Raw genomic sequence first — 26,730 nt, forward strand, 5'->3', positions numbered from 1 at the left:
GGTGTGTGTGGGGTGTGTGTGGTGTGTGTGTGTGGTATGTGTGGGTGGTGTGTGTGGTGTGTGTTTGTGTGTGTGTGTGTGTGGTGTGTGTGTGTGGTGTGGTGTGTGGGTATGTGGTGTGGTGTAGGTGTCTGTGGTGTGTGTGGGGTGTGTGTGTGGGGTGTGTGCTGTGTGTGTGTGTGTGGTGTGTGTTTGTGTGTGGTGTGTGTTGTGTGTGTGTGGTGTGTGTGTGGTGCGGTGTGTGTGTGTGTTGTGTGTGTGGTGTGTGTTGTGGGTGTGTGTTGTGTGTGTGTGTGTGTGGTGTGTGTGTGTGGTGGTGTGTGTGTGTGTGGTGTGTGTGTGGTGTGGTGGTGGTGTGTGTGTTGTGTGTGTGTGGTGCGGTGTGTGTGTGGTGTGTGTGTGTGGTGTGGTGGTGGTGTGGTGTGTGTGTGTGTGTGTGGTGTTGGTTAACTATTAAAATTAAGAGGTGTGAGACCTATGGAAGCTGCCATAGTCCTTTCCTTTAAAGGCCCAAACCCACTACAAGCCTTTTCTAAGCGCTAGTGATTTGAAAAAGTTCTTGCTAATGCAATGCTATGGACCCATTCACACCTAGAATTGCAAAACGCTAGCGATTACCGCTAGCGTTTTGCAGTAGTGATTTTTCTGCAATTAACGCGGAAAAATCACTGGACATTGCAGCGTTTGGGAGCAATCGCGATTAGCGGTGCTATGGATGCTAATCGCGATCGCAAATCACCGGCAAAACGCTGCATGTTATGTGTTTGCGGTGAGAACACTGCCATAAGCTTACATGTGCTAGCTGTTTTTAAAAACCGCTAGCGTTTGGCGCTGAGTGGGAATCGTGCGATTTCCGCTCAAGTGTGAGTGGGCTCTATGGGAGATTTTTATAATACCATTAGATGGCAGAAAAAGGTTTGAAAGGACAAAAGACTCCATAACATCTACAAGGTTGTTTACATATTTAGAATCTATGTAAATATATATGGATACAAGGCATAAATTAATTATGCTACCTACCTCTGCAAATGGTCTGATAGGCCACATACTGAGACTTTTGCCTCTACAGGGTGGACCGCAGTCACTGCAACAATCGGTCAACAGTGTCCACCTCCCTTATCTCCTCCAGAAGATATCCTGAAGTCCCCATCTTCATGAGTACAGAATGTGGTCTATAACCAAGAAAAAATAGGTACACTAAGCACCTTAAAGCAACATCATGTGATATGCTTTAGGAGACAGAAAAAGGCCTGCATTTACAAGGGAGAGGGAGTTGGGTGGAGTGGGTACTGGTTCTGGAGGCTATGCTCACGCCACTGGCTCCTTCACTGAATTGGGGAGAGAAAAATCAAGGGACAATGGCACCCATGTGTCCACACTCCCAACTAAATCATGAAGGCATATATTGATATACGTAAGAGACAGGGACAAACAAAGAAATAAAGTAACACTCAATACAGCATCCAAACTCATGAACTCTGCTCCACTGTTTAATGTCAGGGAAAACTTCAATACTGCTGGAAAAAATATGCAATCCGTTCTCAGCTCTATACATTACAAAAATTTAAGGCAAACATTTTGACTTGCAAGTAAGCATGTCAAACAAGTTTATTCAACATGGTTCCTCATAGAGATTGTAATATGAGAGAGTGCAGGTTTGCTGTCAGTCAACTGATTACTTCAGGTGTTGCAAATGCACAATTAGCTCCAACTCTGTGTAGCCACTTATGCAACAAGAAGGCAAGTTTCTTGGCAGTGCAAACTCCTCAGCAGAAAAAAAAAAAAAAGTTCAGAATTTCCATAGCTGGCTGCTAATCAAAGCAGGAAAATACTTTATAATGAACTTAAAGGGAACCCAAAGTGAAAAAAAGATACCAGTTTAACCTTCCTGGGGCTTCTTCCAGCCCACTGAGGGTAGGAACCCAAAAACCAGGGCTGTGGAGTCAAAACAAAAATCTTCCTACTCCAACTCCGACTCCTCAGTTTATGAAACCACGACTCCGACTCCGGGTACCAAAAATGGCTCCGACTCCTTATAGTCTAATACTTAACAGGGCTGTGAATTTTGTACAAAACTCATCCGACTCCTCATTTTATAAAACCACTACTCCGACTCCAACTGCGCAAAATTGCCCTGACTCTGACTCCTCGACTCCACAGCCTTGCCACAAACGCTAGCGTTGCAGAAAAAGCAGCGAAAATGCACATACTGCAAGCAGGGCTGTGGAGTCGGTCCAAAAATCCACCGACTCCGAAGTTTAGGATTCCACCGACTCCGACTCCACGACTCCGACTCCTCTAATTTGCATATTACAATTTTGTTGATTAAAAGTATGTAACATGAAATTCGTCTCTTAACTGCCAACGCTTAGGAATTTTACAAGACAACTGAAGTGAGAAGGATATGTAGACTACTATATTTATTCCCATTAGACTAAAACTAGTCCTTGGTAAGAGTACTTGTAAAAGGTACAAACCGGAACAAAGAACATCTATCAGGCCCTAGGCAATGTAACTGTGGGTACATGTAAGAATGATGTGCAGGTACTCTGCAAGGGAATGAGGAGATTGTAAACAGACAACACCTCTGTGTTCAATGTGCACAGCATTCTCAGTGGATTCCCTGCAGCTCTGTGGGGAGTGCATATGTAGAGTATAGTGCTACTGTGTAACAAAGTAAACCTGAGACAGATGAAATTAAAGTTTTATACATACCTGGGGCTTCCTCCAGCCGCCTTCAGGATAATCAGTCCCTCGTTGTCCTCCTTTGCCACCTGGATCTTCTGCTATGAGTCCAGGTACTTGAGCCAGTCAGGCGTAGTGCGCATGCACACACTCCGCCGCTGGGAGCATACTACACCTGCGCAGCACTATTGCGCAGGTGCAGAATGTTCCTGGCTGTGGGAGCGGCATGCGGCCGGACAGCGCTGACTGGCTGAATTACCAGGACTCATAGCAGAAGATCCGGGTGGTGGAGGACAGCGAGGGACTGATTAGCCTGAAGGGGGCTGGAGGAAGCCCCAGGTATGTATAAAAAAAAAAAAAAAACGTTACTTTTCATCTGTCTCAATTACCCTTTAATTTGTAGTCACCAAAACAAATTTTAATAACATATCAAATTATTTGATTTCATCAGCAAAGGGAGTGCGTACATTTGCATAAATCAGCATCAATGCGGAATTATTTCCATCTCGTTGACCATCTCTATCAGTGACACAGCTAGGCTTTATTCTTACAGCATAGATGTTATTTAGTATATATAAGAGATTCCTGTGTACACATTATATATACAGTCACAATCAGATATGTATATCTGACCTTAAAAATACAGGGACTGCTTTATTGAAGCAGCACAAGTAACTCATTTTGATTGGTTTATTTCATTTTTGTGGACTAAGCACAGCTATTACTGTATATATACATTATTTTTAATGACTATTATCTGAGAAATAGAACATTTTAACATATTTTCTATTTTAATTACAGTTACAAATTCATTAGGAGTCGGAGTCGGTGCATTTTTTCCCGACTCCGACTCCAGGCACCCAAAATTGCCCGACTCCACGACTCCGACTCCACAGCCCTGAATGCAAGTCAATGGGCCGCATGAAAAGACACATGTTTGCGTTCTGCAATGTGCATTTTTAAAAACGCTGGTCTTGCTGCATATTTTTCCAAAACGCATCTAAAACGCACATAATGAAAGTCAATGGTAACGCAGAGGTATTGTGGTTTAGTGCGTTTAAAGAGTTTTGTATGTGTGTTTTTTGTTTAAACAAAACAATAAGTTTGATGATGTATTTCCGCTTCCTAGTGATTTGCATAAAACGCATAAATAAAGTGCGCACAAAACACATGCGATTTATATATGCAAACCACAAACATTAAAATGCACGGAAAACCCAAGAAAAATGCATGTGTGGAACAAATATGCAAAGAAACCACAAGGAAAACGCAGTAAAACCGCTACCTTTCCCGCACTGCCTAGTGTGTTCCTACCCTGAAGCCCTCCTTGTCCCTCGCTGTCAGCAGCAGTGCCCTTTTATAAGCTATCCAACTCAGCCAGTCGCCTTGGCACTGTGCATGTGCCTCCTCAATAGCGCTCCCGTAAGCAGGGGAGTTTTGTGCAGTTCCAATTTTTGCAAACGGCACCAGCACAGAATGCTCCCAATCCTGGGAGCATGATCAGGATGCAGCTGTCAGAAGGTCACTGCCACTTATTGGAGGAGCTCGGAATTACAGGATTGAGCTGTCAGAAGGTCACTGCTAGAGATGGCCCGAACGGTTCGCGATCGAACGCAAACTTTATGCGAGTTCGACCCGTCCCCTATACTACATAATTGGTCTAAACTTTGACCCTTTACATCACAGTCAGCAGACACATGGCAGCCAATCAGGCTGCACTCCCTCCTGGAGCCGCCGCCCCCCCCCCCCCCCCCCTCTTTATAAAAATACATCATTGTCGGCCATTTTCTCTACAGTATTAGTGAGAGAGGGGAGAGACATTGGAGAGATAGGGAAGGCGATAGTTAGGAGGTCTGTTAGCTTGCTCCTTGCTGATATTTGTTGATGAAAAGCACCCCAAAACAGCTCTTTTGAGAGCTTATGTTCTTGTGATTTTTTAATTTTTTGTGCGTGGCCCACTGACACTGCATATACAGCCCTGTCTGTCGCAGCTTGCTAATTGCTATACTGTGCCAGGCACAGCACATTCAGTGCCTAGTGTGACTGCTGCACGCTGTTTTATTTACCAGTCCGTGCATACCTTTTCACTGCACCTGTGCGACCGCACACTGTTTTATATACCAGCAGTCGGTGCATACTTTTCACTGCACCTGTGTGACCGCACGCTGTTTTATATACCAGCAGTCGGTGCATACCTTTCACTGCACCTGCGTGACCGCACGCTGTTTTATATACCAGTCCGTGCATACCTTTTCACTGCACCTGTGCGACCGCACACTTTTATATACCAGCATTCGGTGCATACCTTTCACTGCACCTGTGTGACCGCACGCTGTTTTATATACCAGCAGTCGGTGCATACCTTTCACTGCACCTGTGTGACCGCATGCTGTTTTACATACCAGTCCGAGCATACCTTTCACTGCACCTGTGTGACCGCATGCTGTTTTACATACCAGTCCCGAGCATACCTTTTCACTGCACCTGTGCGACCGCACGGTTTTATATACCAGTCCGTGCATACCTTTCACCGCATCTCTGTGACCGCACGCTGTTTTATATACCAGCAGTCAGTGAATCCATTTTCACTGCACCTGTGTGACTGCACATTGTATTTTACCTGGCAGTCAGTGCATACCTTTCACTTGAATGGATGGCAGACTTGCCCTCCATAACAGATTCTCGTTAAAGGATTTCAAGTGTATTCGTCTCATCATTATACAGCAGGGCCTCGAAAGAGTCCTCATGTATTGTTATTTTTCGTCACTACCTCCCTAAATCGGGACTTGCGTACCGTGCCTGTAGCCTTCCTTGGATGTGTGGTGGTGGTAGCCATTCCTGCTCCTCTGCCCACAGCAGCCAGATGTCCGTTAAGGAAATCTTTCAGTGGAAGAAGCAAATGTCTGCCAGTCCCCCTCCTTGTCCGGCGTCTGACAGCTGGCTTGGCGGAACTGTTAGCTCGCCAGCTGTTACCATACCAGCTGGTGGACTCTGAGGCCTTCCGAAAATTTGTGGCGATTGGAACACCGCAGTGGAATACATGTAAGCAATGGTAGAGAAAGAACCATCGGAAGTTGATAAGGCAGTCAGACATTACCTAACCTGACATCACTGAGGAAGTGCAATCTTGCCATGGTGCGCACCAGTCCAGCACGGCCGTCACTACACAAAGAGCTGTTTGTGGTGCGTTACACAGTGAGTTTGGTCTGTCAGTGTGAAGCAGTACATTAATTACACTACCTGATTGATGTATACACACGCAAGATGTTTCAAAGCACATTGGCCTCGATTCATCAAGACTTATTGAATCAATTAGTTGATTTCAGGATTCACCAAAGTTATCTACAGCTGTTAGCGAGCATTTGGTAATCATTCGGTAATGATGCGATAAAATGGAAAAAAGTGCAATTCATGAAACTGAAAGTGGGCATGGTTTAGCTTTAAATTTAGGATTAGTCATCTCCTTCACTACTCTGTCGTTATTCCTGTCAGATCATTGCTGACAGAGAAGATGGAGCCATTTGAAGTGGTTATGTATCAGCTGAGAGTGATTCTAAGGCGCAGAAGGGCAAGAATAAGGTCTAGAACCATATCAATTTGCAAGAGAATGGATTTATTTGCTATACCAGGACATCTGCATTTCTCTTGAATCATCTTGTAAGAGAACACAGGCAGTGTCAGGGTTAACTAATTTGCTAGCTGCACTACAATTTTTCAGAAAAGGTTCCTATCAAGCCGTAGCTGGCAAAATTGTGGGATTGTCCCAAGGCACTCCCAGAATCCTGGTCTAGGTGTTGAGCCCTATTCGGAATGTTGCTACGTGGTGTTCAAAGGACCACCTTTTTACCCACAATTCCACTGGAATCTTATGGCCTTGTGTTAAATTACCACTGTAAAATGGAAATATCGTAATGTTATCGAATGGTTACCGCATTGTTATCGATATTTTACCAAATGCGGAAAAACCTTGATGAATACAACTAGAAATCGATAGACTTCAAATTCGGTAATTTAACGAACTGGAAAAAGTTATCGCAATGGCAATGATGAATTGAGGCCTTTATGCCTCCAATTTAGGAATGCAATGTGATTTCTGATTATAACCCCGCTGTGTGTCAAATCTCTAATTTTCCCCGGGACTTTTGGCGTGTATCCCACTCCACCATGCCCCACTCCAGGTGTTAGACCCCTTGAAACATCTTTTCCATCACTTTTGTGGCCATAATTAGTTTTTGTTGGTTTGAAAGTTCGCCTGCCCGTTGAAGTCTATTGCGGTTCGCAAAGTTTACAGGTTTGCAAACTTTTGCGGAAGTTCGCGTTAGAGGTTCGCGAACCTAAAATCGGAGGTTCGAGCCATCTCTAGACACTGGCAGTTATTGGAGGAGCTCGGAATTACAGGATGGAGCTTTAGAAGGTCACTGCCAGTTATTGGAGGAGCTGGGAATTACAGGAAGGAGCTTAAGGCTGGTTTCACAGTGGGACGTTACAGGCGCACGTTAGAGCAGCCTGTAACGCAGCCCACCGCACAGTAATGAAAAATCAATGGGGCTGTTCACAGTGCGGACGTTGCGTTACATTGTAACGCTGCGTCACAAGACAACGTACTGCATGCAGTACTTTGGACGCGGCTGAGCCGCGTTAGACTGCTTGCACATGCTCAGTAATGTGGGGGAGGAGCGGAGAGCGGCCAGGCACATGGCTAATTAATATGCACTGCACGTTATGACGTGCAGTGTTTACTTCCTGGAGCAGCCGCTCTGTGCGGCGATTGGCCGGCGGGACCACGTGATGCCGCATGCGCACAAGAGTGCGCATCACGGCATCACTGACGCCAGAGTGAGCTGCACAACGCGGCTCACTCTGACGTCCAGATCCAGCACCACCAGGCGTTCCGTTAGGGGGACGTTATGCGACCTTAACGCCCCCTGTAACGCAACGTCCTGGTGTGAAATTAGCCTTAGAAGGTCACTGCCAGTTATTGGAGGAGCTCAGAATTACAGGAAGGAGCTTTAGAAGGTCACTGCCAGTTATTGGAGGAGCTGGGAATTACAGGATGGAGCTGTCAGAAGGTCACTGCCAGTTACTGGAGGAGCACGGAATTACGGTGAGGACACAGGACTGCAGGGGGCTGGAAGAAGCACCTGGTCACTTATATTTTGTTTTAGGTTTCCTTTAAAATTGCCAAGAGCGCTGATAAAGGTTTGTAGCAGTTTTTGGTGCAAGTGGAGTTTCAACTTAAAGAAAACCTGTAACATCAAAAAGTTCCCCTGGGGGGGTACTCACCTCAGGAGGGGGAAGCCTCAGGGTCCCAATGAGGCTTTCCACGCCGTCCTCCGTCCCTTGGGGGTCTTGCTGTAGCCCTCCGAACAGCGGGGATGTAAATATTTACCTTCCTGGCTCCTGCGCAGGCGCTGTGGCGGCTCTCGGCTCTGAAATAGGTGGAAATATCCGATCGCCATGGGGTCTGCGGCGCCTGCGCAGTAGAGCGGACCCGACTGAGATCCGGTATTTCCGTCTACTTCGGAGCTGAAAGCAGGAACAGTGCCCCCGCTGGAGCCGGGAAGGTAAATATTGAACAGGCTGTCGGGTCGCTGTTCGGGCTGAAGCGAGACCCCCCCGAGGGACGGAGGACGGCGTGGGAAGCCTCATTGGGACCCTGAGGCTTCCCCTACCCGAGATGAGTACCCCCCAGGGGAAATTTTTGATGTTATGGTGTCTCTTTAACTTACAGAATAATCTCATTATAGTAAATGCAAATATAGTAAACATTCAGGTATAGTAAACTAAATGTCCAGGTCTCAGCCAAGCACCATTATAAGTCTATGGAAGTAACACCTGGTATAGTAAACCTGTTTTTGGCCCTTGCAGTATTCTGTATATAATGGAAACTGGGTGGGTGCATGCGTCCTACATCAGTCAGAGACCCATGAGTCGCAGGTAGTCAATTATAGGCTACTAGCTATCTGCACACTACTGTGGGCCTGAGTAGATTACCTCAAAAGCCCCAGCCCACCACCAGCTGGTGAGACCTATGCTTCCTAGCTGCTGCCCGATTACTGAGGCAATTGTTGTGACTTGCTTGTGCATGGCTGCAACCCTACAGCATCATTCAGGGCACACTGAAATGTGGACAGAGTAGCACACTGTCTCTAACCTCCCCTTTCTGGGCAAGCTAATTGAAAAAGCTGTTTACCTCCAGCTAGAAGCCAAAATCCTACAAAACAACAGTTATGACCCATTCCAGTCTGGCTTCAGGAAACACCACAGCACTGAAACTGCCCTCATCCAAATATGCAACCATCTGCTCATGGCAAGAGACAGAGGAGAGTGCTTGATCCTCATACTGCTAGACCTTTCTGCAGCCTTTGATACAGTTGACCATGACATCTTGATAAACAGGCTACAGGAATACTGCGGCATTGATGGCATAGTTCTTCAGTGGTTCCAATCCTTCTTGAGTGGCAGAACCCACAAAGTGTCTATGGGGCCCTTCCTATGAGAGATCACGGAAAAGCCGCCGCGTGTGCTACTGAGCAGGCGGCTGATTCCGCGTCCAGCGCGGCAGTTTGCACGCGGAAGCGGGTGTCTAGTGGCAGGATACTATTGGTTGAGCAATTAGGGGTGGTGCTGGAGAGCACTACTCCATATATAGTTTCTGCTGGCCAGTTGCAAGTTGTCTGCCGTTGCGATCACTACGTGGAAGCACTCCACCTCACCTCAGTCAGATCCTACAGTGTGTTTGAACCAGGTGGATCTGGGAATTCACACTTAGCCAGATTACTTGAACTGTTATTCTGTTTATGCTCAGACTAGTTCCAGGGTGTAGAGACCAAGGACCTCACACCCAGCTTAGGGAACTGTACTATCATTTGTGTTATACTCCAGACTAGTTCCAGGGTGTAGAGACCAAGGACCTCACACCCAGCTTAGGGAACTGTACTATCATTTGTGTTATACTCCAGACTAGTTCCAGGGTGTAGAGACCAAGGACCTCACACCCAGATTAGGGAACTGTATTACCATCTGTGTTATTTTTCAGACTAGTTCCAGGGTGCTGAGACCACGGACCTCGCACCCAGACTAGGCATTGTTTGATATCTGTTACGACTTATTGCTTTTCTGACTACTCCTCTGTCTTCAGATTCGGTACCTCGCATATCTGATATTCCGTTGCCAGACCCGGCTTGCCTTGGATACCGAATCAGCCTTCTGTCTTTGTACTTATCTGTCAGTGTATTGCCAACCTGGCGAGCCCGACCTCGAGAGCTATCTCTCCTATTAAGAGATAGTCTCCAGACCAGATAGTGACATCCACCTTCAGGTGTCATTCTCTCTCTGGCCTTACCTATCTTCAGCCTGACTCCACCCCTTGAGGAGTCTCAGGCTGCTGGAAGGTTCCTGTGCTCTCAGAGCAGTGTCTCTTTACTGTCTATTATCACCTGCTCAGCAGGTGCATTACTCAAAGTACTACTGTTGCACCAAACAATCACATACCAAAAGGTGTCCAGAGGTTAGCAATATATCTGTATTATCGGTGATTCTGCAGATCATCAATAATCAGATTCTCTCTGCGTGCTGACACCAATCGTTACACTTCCTGTCCACCCCTGTATCACTTAAGTATGGGGTGCCCCAGGGCTCAATCCACTCTCCCCTGCTTTTCACGATTTACATGTTACCGCTGGGAAAACTAATCCAAAAACATGGCCTGACATACCACTGCTATGCAGACGACACCCAACTATATCTTTCCTTCAAGCCTGTTGTGACAGACCCAACTCTAACTATAAACGCCTGCTTACGTGAACTACAGAAATGGATGAATGACAACTGGCTGAAACTAAATGCAGACAAAACTGAAGTCCTTCTGATTGGAGGGCAGAGCATGATAACAAAACAACTTAACTTGCAGTCTTCACCACTGGGAATAGGAGGCACGGATCTACACAGCTCTGATCATGTGCGTAGCCTGGGAGTTCTAATTGATGGGGATTTAAACTTCAGAACTCAAATCTCTGCTGTGGTGAAATCATCCTATTTTCACCTGAAGAACATTGCAAAAATCAAGCACCTCATCCCCCCAGAAGATCTGCCAACCTTAGTTCATGCCTTTATTACATCCCGACTGGATTTCTGCAATGCTCTCTACACTGGCCTTCCAAAAAAGGTCTTGTACCGCCTACAGCTGATACAGAATACTGCTGCCAGACTGCTAACCAACCAACCCCGTCACTGCCACATAACGCCAGTCCTGCACTCCCTTCACTGGCTACCTATAGAATGGAGGGTCCTATTCAAGATCGGCCTACTGGCATTTAAATCCCTGAATAATCTAGGCCCTGGATACATGAAAGATATGTTGCAGCTGCATAGCAATCCCCGCATTCTCAGATCAACAGGTTCTAATAATCTAGTCATACCCAGAGTCCACTTGGAAACTTTTGGTCCCAGAGCCTTCTGTCATGCTGCCCCTACGTTTTGGAACTCCTTACCTCAACAGATCAGGACAGCTCCATCCCTGGACGTGTTTAAATCCAGACTGAAAACCCACCTGTTCAGTTTGGCATTTGCAGAAATATAACTTTTGTTGTGTGAATACTTCATCCTACTAATTACTGAATCTGAAAGAGCCTAAGCGCTTTGAGTCCTATGGGAGAAAAGCGCTATAGAAATGGTATTGTATTGTATTATTGTACACTATCAGTACTGTACCTGCATTAACTGGTGAGAGCTATGCTTCCTGTGCAAGCTGTTGTGTGATTATTGCATGCAAATCCCTGCATATTGAGCACTGTGCATTGTGATCTGGCTTAGACTGTCTGTGCTCGCTTGAAAATAAAAATGACTCCCAATGATTGAATGAATTAAGATACTATACAATAGTATACTTTGTATGCTTGAGTATGACAATTTCTGACATAGTAAATCACTTCTCCCAGTTTTCTATAAAGGGATTCTCTTGTACAAGCGGCTATCTGTCACAGGAGCAAGTTGAGGACAAACTGGTCCCCCACTGTTCCTGAACCCCATTGCAGCTGCTCTGATCATTGCTACACCTACACAAAACAGAAACGGGTGAAGATCTCTCATAATTCTCTGCAATGTACATGGCTGACACAGTGGGACATTGCATTTACATAAGCAGAGTTCCCCTTTAAGCTGTGTAACTTTTTGAACTTGCAGAGACAGAGATTATAGCGTTCCCAGGAGGCTGCGTACAGCCTGTCTACATGGTAATCTGTCTGATAAATCTGCCAGGCATAACGGGTGGCAGCTCTCCTATCCGATCCCCCATTCGCAGGGGAGTTATGGAACACAACTTCCAGCATGCAAACAGGGACAGAGTCACTGCCAAAGAATGTGCAGAGACTGATGAGAAGGGGCCCAACATTGCAGGCAGCTTCATAAACATTGCTATCACACGGACGTGTCTATGCTGCTTACATTACAACATTTCCCTCCCCATTCATCTTGCTGTATCAGATCCGCCAGCTTGTAGAAATAATAGAAATACCATAATTCTTAATGCATGAATGACATGGAAGGGACATTGTGTAACAAACATTCAGTAGCTTACTGTGTGAAATGGAAAATAACAGGCTTTATCGCCTTCACATTTGTAAACTAGGGCCTCTTTTCCACGTGCAGTTTAACGGTGTGCTCAGTAAGCAGTTACTAGGCAGCAGTGAGCAGTAACCAGGCAGCAGTGAGGCCTCTTTCACATTACAACGCGTGCAGGAGTCATTCTCCTGCACGCGTTGGATAGGCTGCTGCGTGTGGTCGGGAATCTGTGGTGCGACGCTGAGTAGCGGCGGTAGTAATTAACTAACCTGCCTGGGAAACGCCAATTCCCGACGATAAAATGCTCCCAGGTGTGTCGTACCGCAACGCATCGAAACGCAGCATCGCGTGTGAAAGGTAAAATGAAAGTCTATGGACTTTCATTTTACCTTGGTCAATGCAAAGTTTCGACTTTGCGTTGAAACGCTGAAAAAGGGCTGTAGTGTGAAAGAGCCCTGAGTAGTTACCAGGCAGAAGCAAGCTATCGACTGCCTTGGGCCTCTTTCCCACAGACTTTCAAAACTGCTCACTGCTGCCTGGTAACTGCTTGCTGAGCACACAGTTCAATAGTCCATGGAAAAGAGGCCTAATACTGAAATGAGGCAGCATAGAGTGTTAGCAAGAATCTCTAACCTCCAAAATCTTTCCGCTAAGCTCATGTAATGCCACCATTTTAGTGTTTGCGTGAGTTTCCTCCGAGCATGGCAGTTTCCTGCCATGTCCCAAAAAACACACTGGTAGGTGAACTGACACAAATAAGCTCCAAGGTGCGCGTACACACATGCAATTTTGATTGGCCACATTTACCGCTTCCATGTAGTATGAGACCTTACCTACACGGTTTGATCTTGATATTCAAAAGATGTAGGCCTTCACACTACACAGAGGTGGTTTAAGTGACCAGTGATTGACCGATCAAAAAACTGGATGTATGTATGAACCTTTGGGCTGATGTTACATCTGGCTAGTGCATTAATGGCATGATGCTCCACCCCCATTGTAGCGCAATGCACAGAGCTGCGGCAGAGTGCGCTGACAGGGTCATATGCATGGACAGGAAGTACGTAACTGAGATTCCCGGGTTTTCCCGTCGTTCTACGCATGTGCAACGCCGCCAACATGTTTTATTTTCCTGCGTTACCCACTGACTTATATTACTGCTATCGCCGCTGAAGTTTGACGGTAACGTGCTGCTGAATTTGCAGCGGCTTGGAGGCCGATCGGGCACTTCCACCACAACACCACATTGTAAGTGTGCTGGGCCCCATTGCCTTGCATTGTCGTTGCATTACCCTGCGATGAAACAGTATCGCAGCGCGCACTTGCAAGTTAAGTGTAAAAGGGCCCTTCAACAAAAGTAGAGACGTTAGGGTGCATGCACACATACAGTTCAGGGGTGAGTGTTGTACAGACATGCCTAACCTTTAATAATTAGCATAATTCTATATCATAATTACTGTAGCATAATTCTCAATAATCTCAAATCTATTTGCATCTCAATGACAATCCTACTGACTGCATATGTAGATTTGGGCAAGGCATTTAAAGGATACCCGAAGTGACATGTGACATGCTGAGATAGACATGTGTATGTACAGTGCCTAGCACACAAATAACTATGCGGTGTTCCTTTTTTTCTCTCTCTACCTGAAAGAGTTAAATATCAGGTATGTAAGTGGCTGACTCAGTCCTGACTCAGACAGGAAGTGACTACAGTGTGACCCTCACTGATAAGAAATTCCCCTTTTTATCTCTTTCTCACTCTCAGATGCCATTTTCTGCTAGGAAAGTGTTTTAGGGCTCGTTTCCACTATCGCTGTGCTCTGACTGAGCTGGAGCTGTTTTTCACAGAAGAATGGGCAAGGATTTCAGTCTCTAGATGTGCAAAGCTGGTAGAGACATACCCTAAAAGACTGGCAGTTGTAATTGCAGCAAAAGGTGGTCCTACAAAGTATTGACTCAGGGGGCTGAATAATTACGCACACCCCACTTTGCAGTTATTTTTTTTTTAAATGTTTGCAAACCTGTATGATTTTCGTTCTACTTCTCACGTGTACCCCACTTTGTATTGGTCTTTCACATGGAATTCTAATAAAATTGATGCATGTTTGTGGCAGTAATATGACAAAATGCGGAAAACTTCAAGGGGGCCGAATACTTTTGCAAAGCACTGTAATTACAGTTCAAAGCTATGCATGTGTTTCCTGAAAATAAACCATAGTTGCCTTTCCAAGAGGACCTGTGTCTTTCAATAGACCACCAAAAGTCGGCACAAGGCGCATCCCTAGAGACAACTGAATAGCTACTGAACAGCTGAGAAGTTCATCTATGGCATGGTTCAGTGATATCACATACAGCCATCAATGCAATGCACGTCTGGTAGATTGCAGTATAGGCCACAGGGGTCCTTTAAATCCAGCAGCGGACATTAATGCGTGCTTCACATCTGCATAAACACAGCGCTGACGTCTGTACAAAATATTTTTCCCCAGGAATTTCCCTAAAATGTCACCCAGGCCGCATACCACTACATTATATACACAGCTTGTAAACACTCTGTTACTATTAACACGAAAGGTAATCAGAATCGTTCTATAGCCTGTTTAGTGCTCGATGCATTCCATGCCTTGCTCATCGTCTTATCTTGTCATGTAACTAATGCTGGCTATACAGTGTACAATGCTCACCCCAGTAAAGGATCAATTTCTCTCTTATTGGAAGCAGCAACTTCGTACCTCTCAATTCCAGGGCTTTGGAGTCGGGGTCGAGGAGTGGGAGCAATTATGGATACCTGGAGTTGGGGGTTTCATGAGGAGTCGGATGATTTTAGTACAGACTCCACAACCCTTCAGTAGAAATCTTTTGGAAAAACCAAGTGTAATGTTTAATTTGCACAGAGTGATGCAATAGATAGTTATGCTGCTATCAGTTCCATTTGTCATTCCCACCCCGATCAATACAAAAAAAAAATCACTTTTCCCAATCAAGTTTCACCAGTAATCAATCTAATGGGTTTTAGATACAGTACATTTTTGAAGTGATATTTTTATAGGATCGAACATTGATTCTTAGGCTATGTTCGCATTATAAATCGCCAGTGCTATCGCAAACGCTGAGCCATTTAAGAGTTTTTTTAAGCGCTTTTCCCTGCGTTTAGCACCTAGAAAAGCGCTTTTACAGAGCGATTCGTTTTTTCACTTCCTGACATCAGCCAGGAAGTGAACTCTTTCACCCGGAAATGAATAAATATAATGTATTTATTCATAAAAGCGCCCAGGAAATCGCTATACAAAGTGCTTTGTCATTTCCCTATACCAATGATCTGCAAACTTGGCTCTCCAGCTGTTAAGGAACTACAAGTCCCACAATGCATTTGCCTTTATGAATCATGACAGTCGCTGTTAGATTCCCGCAATGCATTGTGGGACTTGTAGTTCCTTAACAGCTGGAGAGCCACGTTTGCAGATCACTGACCTACACCTTCCATTGAGCCAAAGCGCTCAGAAAATGGTACATGTAGCGGGTTTGCGATTTCAATGAAATCGAAACGCTTACATGTGAACACTCTAAAAGGCAATCATTGCACAAGCGCTTTTAGGGGGTGATTTCTAAAAATAGCCAGCGCTTAAAAAAACCTGCACACGCTCATAGTGTGAACGAGCCCTTACAGCATATGACTAGTTTTAGGTTTTGCACAGCTCACAAAGACTGTAATTGCACTTGTGCAGAATACTCCCATGTGCAGTGGCCTGCAACTCAGCTGGATCGCAGACTCAGCAGCTGGGGAACAGAGGGGATCGGGAGGACCGCGGTCGAGCAGATGGGACTACAGGGGGCTGTAAGTTTCCTTTAAATGTCTGCGTATATATGGTCATGTAAGCAAAATATTCACTACCCTCATTCGCCTGCTGGTGGCTCTGTGATGCACACACATTGGCTACCCATGGGTGTCTCTCTGCAGTTCCTAATTGCTAATTATGTTGCATCTGCAGCTAATCACAGAGGAGAGAATACAATACAGACACTATGGCCTCAATTCACTAAGATCATGCTAGAGATAATAAAGCAAGAGAAAACTTACCTCCACACGTGAGAGAGTTATCTTACCTCTTCATTCCTTAAGTTACCTCCTCTGTAGTTAATTTACCCCCTCTGTAGTTAAGTTGCCTCCTCTGTAGTTAATTAACTGCATGTGAAAATAACTACAGAGGAGGTAAATTACCGGTAACAGCCTGTCTTTAACTCTGGAGTTATTTTAAGGATTGGAGAGTTAATTTAAAGACAGAAGAGTTAACTTTAGGCTTGCCTGAGGTAAAATGTTTCCTGAATACTACATGCCTTATCACCATGGTAACAACTCTAGAAGAGTTATTAAAGACAGGAGATAAGCTTAGTGAATTGAGGCCTATGTCCAGCAGCTGCCTTTGCAATGAGTGAGTTTAGTAAATGTGTTTCTGCCATGAGCTTTTGTAATCATTCTGTTTTATATGCAGCAGTATGGCTATCATTCATAAAAGTGTGTTCGGTAAAAAAAATCAGGGCGGGAAAATTCCCGCATTCGGTATTTTAGACTTCTGTGTGCTCATTCATAAAAATGTTTACAATTGCGATTGCAGTGCGGTGATTTCCCGAACTAGGCTAGCGGTAGGCTATCGGGTTCTTTTCCGTTAGCCGGGCGTATCCACTAGGTGGCGATAAAACTCCAGCGTAACATCTTTCCCTTCTATCCATGGCGGCCTGGAGGGGGAATAGTAAGTAACACCACCTAGCAGATGCGCCCGGCTAACAGAATAGTACCGGCTGTCTTAAAATGAGAAGCTGCCTGAGTTGATACATTTTCTCCGTGCAGAGACAGCCTTACAATAAAAGAGGCAGCCCCAGCTTCCCTTTAGATATGATTTTTTTTTTTAAATTGCCTCTCCTTGCGCTGAATCTGTCTATTAGTCTTTCTAAACAATCTATTTAATTGCCGCAGCTTAGAAGAACTTTAAGAAATGTTACACATGCAGGCTTTCTGTTGTGAAATATCTGAAAGCAGGTACCCAAGAGGTTAAAAAACACAGCCTGAGGTATTCTAGGATGCCTTTTTTTGATCTGCTCTCACTGCTGCTGCCTGGGAGGTTTGTCTCCATTAACTTAGCCGTTATCTGTATGCTTATCGCCTCTTCCATGGGAGCGGTATTCTCCGTCCTGATACAGCCTGCTCTAATCTTTATGAATTGACATTTGGTGACGTGTTAAGATAATCACCATAAGACGGTAATTTCCCGCACTGCTCGGGAATGTCAGCTTTTCATGCAGTAACAGCTTTTATGAATGGACACTTTGCTAAATGCTCGGTAAAGTCAGCTGTTTTCAGCATTACCACATGCGGGAATGCTTTATGAATGATAGCCTATGTCTTTTACCCTTGCATTGCTCTTGTCTGTTACTGTCCCTGCTGTACCTTCCTATGCTGTATGGTTTTGGGATGTGGGAGGAAACCCATGCAGACAAAGGAAGAACAACCAAACTACATACAATTAGTGCCCTGGCTGGGATTGGAACCAGGGACCCAGCGCTGCAAAGCACGAGTACTATCCACTACACCACCACTATGCTGCCCAACCTACAGAACAAATGCAGGAAGACCACACAAACTCTAAGCAGAGAGTGCCCTGACTAAAGCCTGGTACACAACTTCAATTATAATTGGCCAATAAATGACCAATTTTACCACCTCCATGTAGTATGTGGGTCATTAGATATGGAATACTATGAGCAGATTGTGTAGGTAAGCTCTCATACTACATGGAGGTGGTAAACTTGGTCTGTGATTGGCCAATTATAATAGGTGTACACCAGGCTTTACATTTGAACTGGGGACCCAGCGCCACGATAGTGCTATCCACAACTCCACTGATGACTGTTATTTACATTACTAAAATTGTCTGTAGCTCTTCACCACATTTAGGTGTCAGTAAAATGGTAAGAAGGTAGGAAAAGAAAACCCTGTTGATTTGCTAAAGGCCTACATTGGCTATCATTCATAAAAGTGTGTTCGATAAAAGAAATCCGTGCGGGAAAATACCGCATTCGGTATGTTAGACTTCTGTGTGCTCATTCATAAAAATGTTTACAGTTGCGATAGCACTGCGGTATTTTCCCGAACTAGGCTGGCTCTAGGCAGGCGGTAGGCTTGCGGAAACACTAGAAGCTGCCGAGTTGATACATTTTCTCCTCCAGAGACAGTGTTACTATAGAAGAGGCAGCCCCAGCATCTCTTTACATGTGCATTTTTTTTTAAACTGCCTCTCCTTGCCCTGAATCTGCACTGAATCTGTCTATGGCCTGGTGCACACCAAAAACCGCTAGCAGATCCGCAAAATGCTAGCAGATTTTGAAACGCTTTTTCTTCTTTTTCTGCAGCGTTTCAGCTAGCGTTTTGCGTTTTTGTGTAGCGGTTTTGGTATAGTAGATTTCCTGTATTGTTACAGTAAAGCTGTTACTGAACAGCTACTGTAACAAAAAACACCTGGCAAACCGCTCTGAAGTGCCGTTTTTCAGAGCGGTTTGCGTTTTTCCTATACTTAACATTGAGGCAGAAACGCATCCGCAATCCAAAATCTGCAGCAGCCCGGGAGTTTGCGTTTCTGCAAAACGCCTCCCGCTCTGGTGTGCACCAGCCCATTGAAATACATTACCCTAGCGGATCCGCACCCGCAAGCGGATCGCAAACTGCAGCCGAACCGCTCTGGTGTGCACTAGGCCTATTAGTCTTTCTAAACAATCTATTTAATTGCCACAACTTAGAAGAACTTCAAAAAAATGTTACACATGCAGGCTTTCTAATGTGAAATGTATCTGAAAACAGGTACCCAAGGGGTTAAAAAACACAGCCTGTGTATTCTGGGATGCCATTTTTTTGTTCTGCTCTCACTGCTGCTGCTTGGGAGGTCTGTCTCTCCATTCCCTTAGCTGTTATCCGCATGCTTATCAGCTCTGCCAAGGGAGCGGTATTCTCTGTGCTGATTCCGCTTGCTCTAATCTTTATGAATTGACATATTGGGCTCTATTCTCAAAGAGCCAAATTTTCCGCGAAATTTTACCGCTATATTCCCGCCAGCGGTAAACTCCGCATTTTTTCCACATTCACTAATATTTTCCGCATGTTTTCCGCATGCGGGAAAAAAAAGATGCGGAAACAGCCATTATACATGCGGGAATGATGCGGTAAAAAGGTCGCATGAAAAAGTGTTTAAAAAAAAAAAGTTAAAGTCCAGCAAGCACAGCCCTTAAAGAGAATCTGTATTGTTAAAATCGCTCAAAAGTAAACATACCAGTGCGTTAGGGGACATCTCCTATTACCCTCTGTCACAATTTCGCCGCTCCTCGCCGCATTAAAAGTGGTTAAAAACAGTTTTAAAAAGTTTGTTTGTAAACAAACAAAATGGCCACCAAAACAGGAAGTAGGTTGATGTACAGCATGTCCACACATAGAAAAATACATCCATACACAAGCAGGCTGTATACAGCATTCCTTTTGAATCTCAAGAGATCATTTGTGTGTTTGTTTCCCCCATGCACTGAAGTTTCAGGCTGCTCTTTTCTTCCTGCAAACAGCTTTGCCTTTGTTTGTAATTCCTCAGTATGTGAAAGCCCAGCCAGCTCAGAGGACGATTATCCAGCTTGTAAAAGATAAGAGAGAAGAGAGAAGCTGCTCTAATCTAAATAATACACAGGCAGTGTGCAGAGAGGGGCCTGGAAGGGTGAGTTCATAGCAGAACCACAACACTGAAGAACTTGGCAGCCTTCCAGACACAGGCTGACAAGTCTGACAGGGGAAAGATACATTGATTTATTACAGAGACAGTGATAGTATAAAGTGCTGCAGTTAGCCAGAACACATTAGAATAGCTTTTGGAACTTGTAGGATGATAAAAAACAGGATGCAATTTTTGTTACGGAGTCTCTTTAAGCCTCCACACTTCATTAAAGTCAATGGGATGCGGAATATATCACCTACTACTTGTAGGTGATAAAAAAATCGGTAATTAACGACGAAATGATGCGCCTGAACATTTTTGAGAATTGATTTTTTTATTGCGGAAAATACCGACTTTTGCGGAAATTTTTCCGCATGCGGAAAAAACATGCGGAACATTTTGAGAATGTCAACTTGACGGTATTTTGGTCGCAAACTTCCCGCATGTACTTTACCGCATGCGGGAAGTCTTTGAGAATAGAGCCCAATGCATATGTCATGTTGAAATGCCAGAGTCCGTTGACACACATTGCATCGGTAGAATTCTGAACATTGCATAGGCTTACAACAAGTGCAATGCAATAATGCATGATAAATTGCCTCTATTATTACATCGTGCCACAATGCCTCACTGTGAACGTAGCCTTACTTTTCAAGAACAACTGAAAGGAGAGTTATATGGAGGCTGCCATATTTATTTCCTTATAAGCAATACCATTTGCCTGGCTATCCTGCTGATCCTCTGCCTCTAATACTTTTAGCCATAGACCCTGAACAAGCACGCAGCAGATCAGGCGTTTCTGACATTGGGCTCTATTCTCAATGAGTTACCGCATGAGTTAAATTAGGTAGTGATAAACACCGACCAAAATATCTCCATTTTGAAATTCACAATTTTTTTTCTCCCTAAATTACCTCATGCGGTAAAAGTGTGGTAATTACCTCAAAATGTATCTCCAATTTGAGATTCTCAATTGAAAAGTTGGTGTTAATTAAGTATTTTTTATCACCTACAAATGGTAGGTGATAACTATGCTTTTGGCCTTCAGGATGGAGCCTTTTGAGCTTTCTTTGCTCGAGTTTATGTCAATTTTACATAGAAGGCAGAAAAGACGAGTGTGTCTAATCTCAAGGCGCACTTTCAGACCTCGTACAGTCTTTTAGATCAGGGGTCCCCAACCTTTTTCGGCCCGGGGACCGGTAACCGTCCAAAATTTTCTCTGGGGCCCGGGGGGGGGGGGGGGGGGGGGGGGGTGTATATTCGCGGCGGCACAGCAAGCACAGTTGCCCCAGTATAGGGAGTCTAGGTACCCCGCTGCAGCTAGTATACTGCCCCAGTATAGTTAGTATAGTGCCCAGTGTGCCCCAGTATAGCTAGTATAGTGCCCCATGATAGCTAGTATAGTGCCCCATGATAGTTAATATAGTGCCCCATGTGCCCCAGAATAGCTAGTATAGTGCCCTGTGTGCCCCAGGATAGCTAGTATAGTGCCCAGTGTGCCCCAGGATAGCTAGTATAGTGCCCAGTCTGCCCCAGTATATCTAGTATAGTGCCCCATGTGCCCCAGGATAGCTAGTACAGTGCCCAGTGTGCCCCAGTATAGCTAGTATAGTGTCCATGTGCCCCAGGATAGCTAGTATAGTGCCCCAGGATAGCTAGTATAGTGCCCAGTGTGCCCCAGGATAGCTATTACAGTGCCCAGTGTGCCCCAGTATAGCTAGTATAGTGCCCCATGTGCCCCAGGATAGCTAGTATAGTGCCCAGTGTGCCCCAGTATAGCTAGTATAGTGCCCCATGTGCCCCAGTATAGCTAGTATAGTGCCCAGTGTGCCCCAGGATAGCTAGTATAGTGCCCAGTGTGCCCCAGGATAGCTAGTATAGTGCCCCAGGATAGCTAGTATAGTGCCCAGTGTGCCCCAGGATAGCTAGTATAGTGCCCCAGGATAGCTAGTATAGTGCCCAGTGTGCCCCAGGATAGCTAGTATAGTGCCTAGTGTGCACCAGTATAGTGCCCAGTGTTCCCCAGTATAGCTAGTATAGTGCCCAGTGTGCCCCAGGATAGCTAGTATAGTGCCTAGTGTGCCCCAGTATAGTACCCAGTGTGCCCCAGTATAGCTAATATAGTGCCCAGTATGCCCCAGTATAGCTAGTATAGTGCTAGTATAGTGCCCAGTGTGCCCCAGTATAGCTAGCATAGTGCCCCATGTGCAGCTAGTATAGTGCCCCAGGATAGCTAGTATAGTGCCCCAGTGTAGCCCCCCTCCCCCCGCGGCCGCCGCTTCTGTTACCTGCTTTGAGCTGGCGGCCGCTTCCTGTCACAGATTCCCCGTAGCCGCTATGAGGAATGCAGCATCTCCTATTACAGCAGCGCTTCCTGCGCAGCTGCTGTAAGGAAGGAAGAAAGCGGGGCAGCGGCTTCCTGTAGCGGCGATCGCCGTTACCATGGAAACCGGCGCTGTCTCGCTTTCTTCCCTCCTTACAGCAGCTGCGCAGCAAGCGCTGCTGTAAAAGGAGATGCTGCAATCCTCAAAGCGGCTACGGGGAATCAGTGACAGGAAGCGGCCGCCAGCTCATAAGGTGACAGGAGCGGCGGCCGCGGGGGGAGGGGGGTGAGAGGCCAGACCCGCCGCGGCCCAGCTGGCAACTGCCCACGGGCCGGCAGTGGGCCGCGGCCCGGTGGTTGGGGACCCCTGTTTTAGATGATTCTATAGAAGCAGAGGAGGAAATTAATCTCTGCTCTAAAAGATAAGCAACAGCATAATTACCTTTAAAGGGAATGTCCAAGCAAAATAAAAAAATTAGTTTCACTTACCTGGGGCTTCTACCAGCCCCATGCAGCCATCCTGTACCCTCGTAGTCACTCACTGCTGCTCCAGTCCCCCGCTGGCAGCTTGTCGACCTCGGAGGTCGGCGGGACGCATTGCGTACATTTTTACGCATTCCCGCTAGTGCAGGAACATTAACACATACATTTTTACGCATTACTTGTTCAATGCGTAAAAATTTACGCATTGAACCAGTAACGCGTAAAAATGTATGTGTTAATGTTCCTGACTAGCAGGAATGTAAAAATGTACACAATGCTGCCCGACGACCTCCGAGGACGGCAAGCTGCCAGCGGGGGACTGGAGCAGCAGTGAGTGACTACGAGGGCACAGGATGGCTGCATGGGGCTGGTAGAAGCCCCAGGTAAGTGAAACTCATTTTTTATTTTGCTTGAACCTTCCCTTTAGGCTACTTGCACACAAAGACGTTGCGCATAACGTGCACCTAACGCAAGGCCTGGTGCTCTTCGATGTGGACGTCAGAGTGAGCCGCGTTGTGCAGCTCACTCTGGCGTCCGTGATGCGTACTCTTGGACGCATGCGGCATCACATTGTCCCGCCGGCCAATCGCCGCACAGAGCGGCCGCACCAGGAAGTAAACACTGCAGTGAATATTAATTGGCCATGTGCCTGGCCGCTATCCGCTTCTCCCCAACATGACTGAGCATGTGCAAACAGTCTAACGCGGCTTAAGCCGCTGTAACGCTATGGTATGCTGCACTTTCGGCAGAACGTGCAGCGTTACATGTAACGCAACGTGGGCAGTGTGAACAGCCCACTTGTGTTACATTGCTGTGCGTTGGGGGAGCGTTACAGGCTGCACTAACTTGCGCCTGTAAAGTCCCTGTGTGTAAGCAGCCTTAAAGAAAAACTTTTTTTGTGACAGCTGATACAAATCTAACAAACAATCTCCAGTGTATATACTTCCTGCTTTCATGGAAGCAGACATAGGGTTAACATTGTGTTTACACATTAGCTGCTCTGCTGAGGCAGCCAGCTGGCATAGCTGAGAGCTCAAATTACAGTTGTGATTATTCACAGATGAGGGGGAATTAGAAAGGCTAAATTATATACATACGGGGTGCATTTCTATAGGTTTTCATTCTGTCCTGCGCAAGAGTTGAGGTCCCACTTTAAATGTGACAGGCTTTCCTGGGTCGTCTCTGTGTAATGGGTGGCAAGCATATGGGCTGCCCTACAGTGGTCAAAAAAAGCTTTATTTCCGTACATATTACTGACAGTTTTATCACCTGTTTATCAAACAGGTATCACACTTGGTACATTTTTAGTGAATACTCACTATTTTCACTATTTTTAGTGGATCATCACTGGAGGTAATTTTTCACCCAAAAAAAGTTACCGCACATGGTTTTGTGAATAGAGCCCATTGTCAGATCTGACAAGATTAGCTGCATGTTTGTTTCTGGTATTATCCAGACACTAGTGCAGCCAAATGGACCAGCAGGGCTGCCAGGCAATTGGTATTGTTTAAAAGGAAATAAATATGGAAGCCTCCATATTCTTTTCATTTCAGCTGCTCTTTAAGAGAACCTAAGATGGGAGAAGACAAAAAAAAAGTATACATACCTGGGGCTTCCTCCAGTCCCCTTAAAGGGCAACTGAAGAGAGAGGAATATGGAGGCTGCCATATTTATTTCTTTTTAAAGAGATACTGTAAGGGGGTCGGGGGAAAATGAGTTGAACTTACCCAAGGCTTCTAACGGTCCCCCGCAGACATCCTGTGCCCGCGCAGCCACTCACCGATGCTCCGGCCCCGCCTCCGGTTCACTTCTGGAATTTCAGACTTTAAAGTCTGAAAACCACTGCACCTGCGTTGCCATGTCCTCGATCCCGCTGATGTCACCAGGAACGTACTGCGTCGGCACAGACCATACTGGGCCTGCACAGTACGGTCCTGGTGACATCAGCGGGATCGAGGACACGGCAACGCAGGCGCAGTGGTTTTCAGACTTTAAAGTCTGAAATTCCAGAAGTGAACAGGAGGCGGGGCCGGAGCATCGGTGAGTGGCTGCGCGGGCACAGGATGTCTGCGGGGGACCATTAGAAGCCCCGGGTAAGTTCAACTCATATTCCCCCGACCTCCCACAGTATTCCTTTATTACCAGTTGCCTGGCACCCCTGCTGATCCCCTGCCTCAAATACTTTTAGCCATAGACCCTAAACAAGCATGCAGCAGATCAGGTGTTTCTGCACACTGTTGTTATTCAGACACTATTGCAGCCAAATAGATCAGCAGCGCTGCCAGACAACTGGTATTGTTTAGAAAAAAATCAATATGGCAGCCTTCCTATTCTTCTCATTTCAGTTGCCGTTTTAAGGCCAGAAACACAGTAACAGCGATTCCTAATCGCTAGCGATTTGAAAAAGCTCTTGCTAATGCAATGCTATGGGCAGTGGTAGGCTCACGAGCCCCCAAGGACTCGAATTTGTGATTTAAATTAGGCTTAATTGCCTCAGCTGTGCGGCTGGGAGAGAAGGGGTTAGTTACCCATAAGTCAGTCAGACTTCTTGCGTTCCAAACGTCTTGCACGCGTTGCAAGACTCACTACCACGCACTTCCTTCTTCAAGCCGGAAGGAGGAATTGCGCGGTAGTGAGTCTTGCATGCAAGATGTTTGGAACGCAGGAAGTCCGACGGACTTATCGGTAACTAACCCCTTCTCTCCCAGCCGCACAGCTGAGGCAATTAAGCCTCATTTAAATCACGAATTCGAGTACTTAGGGACTTGTGAGCCCATGCCTGGCTATGGGGTATATTTTTTAAAATCACATCGCTCGAGTGGGATCACACCCATAGCATTACATTTGCAAGAGTTTTCAAATCGTACAGTGCTCTGAAAATCGTTCCTAGTGGGTTTCTGTCCTGAGGCTGATCGCTCTCTTGCCAGCACCCGGGGCTGTTCCAATCCCCTGCTGGACAGCCCGGTACATAATAGATGTCGAGCTTAGGAATCATGCGCCGGAGGGGACCCAGGCCCACCAGCGGTGATTGGAGCTGCGGCGAGGGCTGGAGAAAGCCCCAAGTAAGTGGACTTTTTTTTTTATTTTTAAACAGCTTGGATGTGTCCTTTAACCTTTTCCCATGAAAATTAAACTTACATTTCCCCAATTCCACACACTAAAAAAAAAAAAATGATCCAAGGAAAGATATTATGTACTAATTTATTTTCTTGGTGGCTAATTAGTAATTATTACTATAGAGTGTGAGAGACTTTTCCATACCAATGCAACTTCGTGGTTTGAGTGCAGATTATGAAGGGCCCTTGTACCGACGAAATAACCTACCCGGCGAATCAGCCTAGCTCCTCACTGCAGCCGTCATCTTGCGGCACCTGCACAGATCTATACCGTCATGTGATGCAATCACTGCGCAACTATTTTACCCGTACGGCCACAACGATCCCGGGTGTTCCAAACCATGACGGTAGCCAGAGAAGGAAACCCCGCAGCTGCGCTAAACAACGTGAACGTACCCAGCATGCACCGCACCTGTCGCTGTCTCCACCAATCACCGCCCACTGCTGCCAGCTCCGCGCGTGATGGGATGACTGACTGGACTCTGGAGGGACGCTGGGGGCGGAGCTATATTTTTGTGCAGTTTTTTACTGTAGGCCCTACAGTGTAGGGTGCGATGGGACAGGTGTGTGACGTTGCAACCGGTGGGTATAATCACTATAATGGGAACGGTGGCAAACTGTGGGGATGGGGGGCTTTGACAGGAGTACATGAGGGACAACCTCACAAGTGCAAAATTCATATAATGATATGCATTGACCGGTTGTTCTAATATACCGTATGTAATATACTAGAAGAATACAGAACTTTTGCAAAGTAATAATTAAATGTATACATTGGATATACAGCTTTCATTAGCTTCAAAAACACATTAGGGTT

At 45.8% G+C, this 26,730-nt stretch overlaps 1 protein-coding gene and 1 long non-coding RNA gene across 6 annotated transcripts in view; one reads left to right on the plus strand and one right to left on the minus strand.

Annotated features, from left to right (window-relative positions):
- LOC137542319 (uncharacterized) overlaps positions 1-26,283 on the minus strand; it is a 71,106-nt gene extending 44,823 nt beyond the window's left edge. The window contains exons 1-2 of the long non-coding RNA XR_011025397.1: positions 26,122-26,283; positions 1,021-1,172 (exon numbers count right to left, since the gene is read on the minus strand). This is a non-coding gene — a long non-coding RNA (uncharacterized lncRNA). The remainder of the gene's footprint in view (positions 1-1,020; positions 1,173-26,121) is intronic.
- Positions 26,284-26,383: 100 nt separating this feature from the next.
- RIPOR3 (RIPOR family member 3) overlaps positions 26,384-26,730 on the plus strand; it is a 562,255-nt gene continuing 561,908 nt past the window's right edge. For 3 of the 5 annotated variants that reach the window (XM_068264141.1, XM_068264138.1, XM_068264143.1), the window contains exon 1: positions 26,384-26,495. The gene's annotated coding sequence lies outside the window, so the exon portion shown is untranslated. Of the gene's footprint in view, positions 26,496-26,600; positions 26,668-26,730 lie in introns of those variants that run through there. The other 2 variants (XM_068264139.1, XM_068264140.1) reach the window with 2 other exon arrangements.

Source organism: Hyperolius riggenbachi, chromosome 12 (genome assembly GCF_040937935.1).
Source record: "Hyperolius riggenbachi isolate aHypRig1 chromosome 12, aHypRig1.pri, whole genome shotgun sequence".
Taxonomy (NCBI): Eukaryota; Metazoa; Chordata; class Amphibia; order Anura; family Hyperoliidae; genus Hyperolius; species Hyperolius riggenbachi.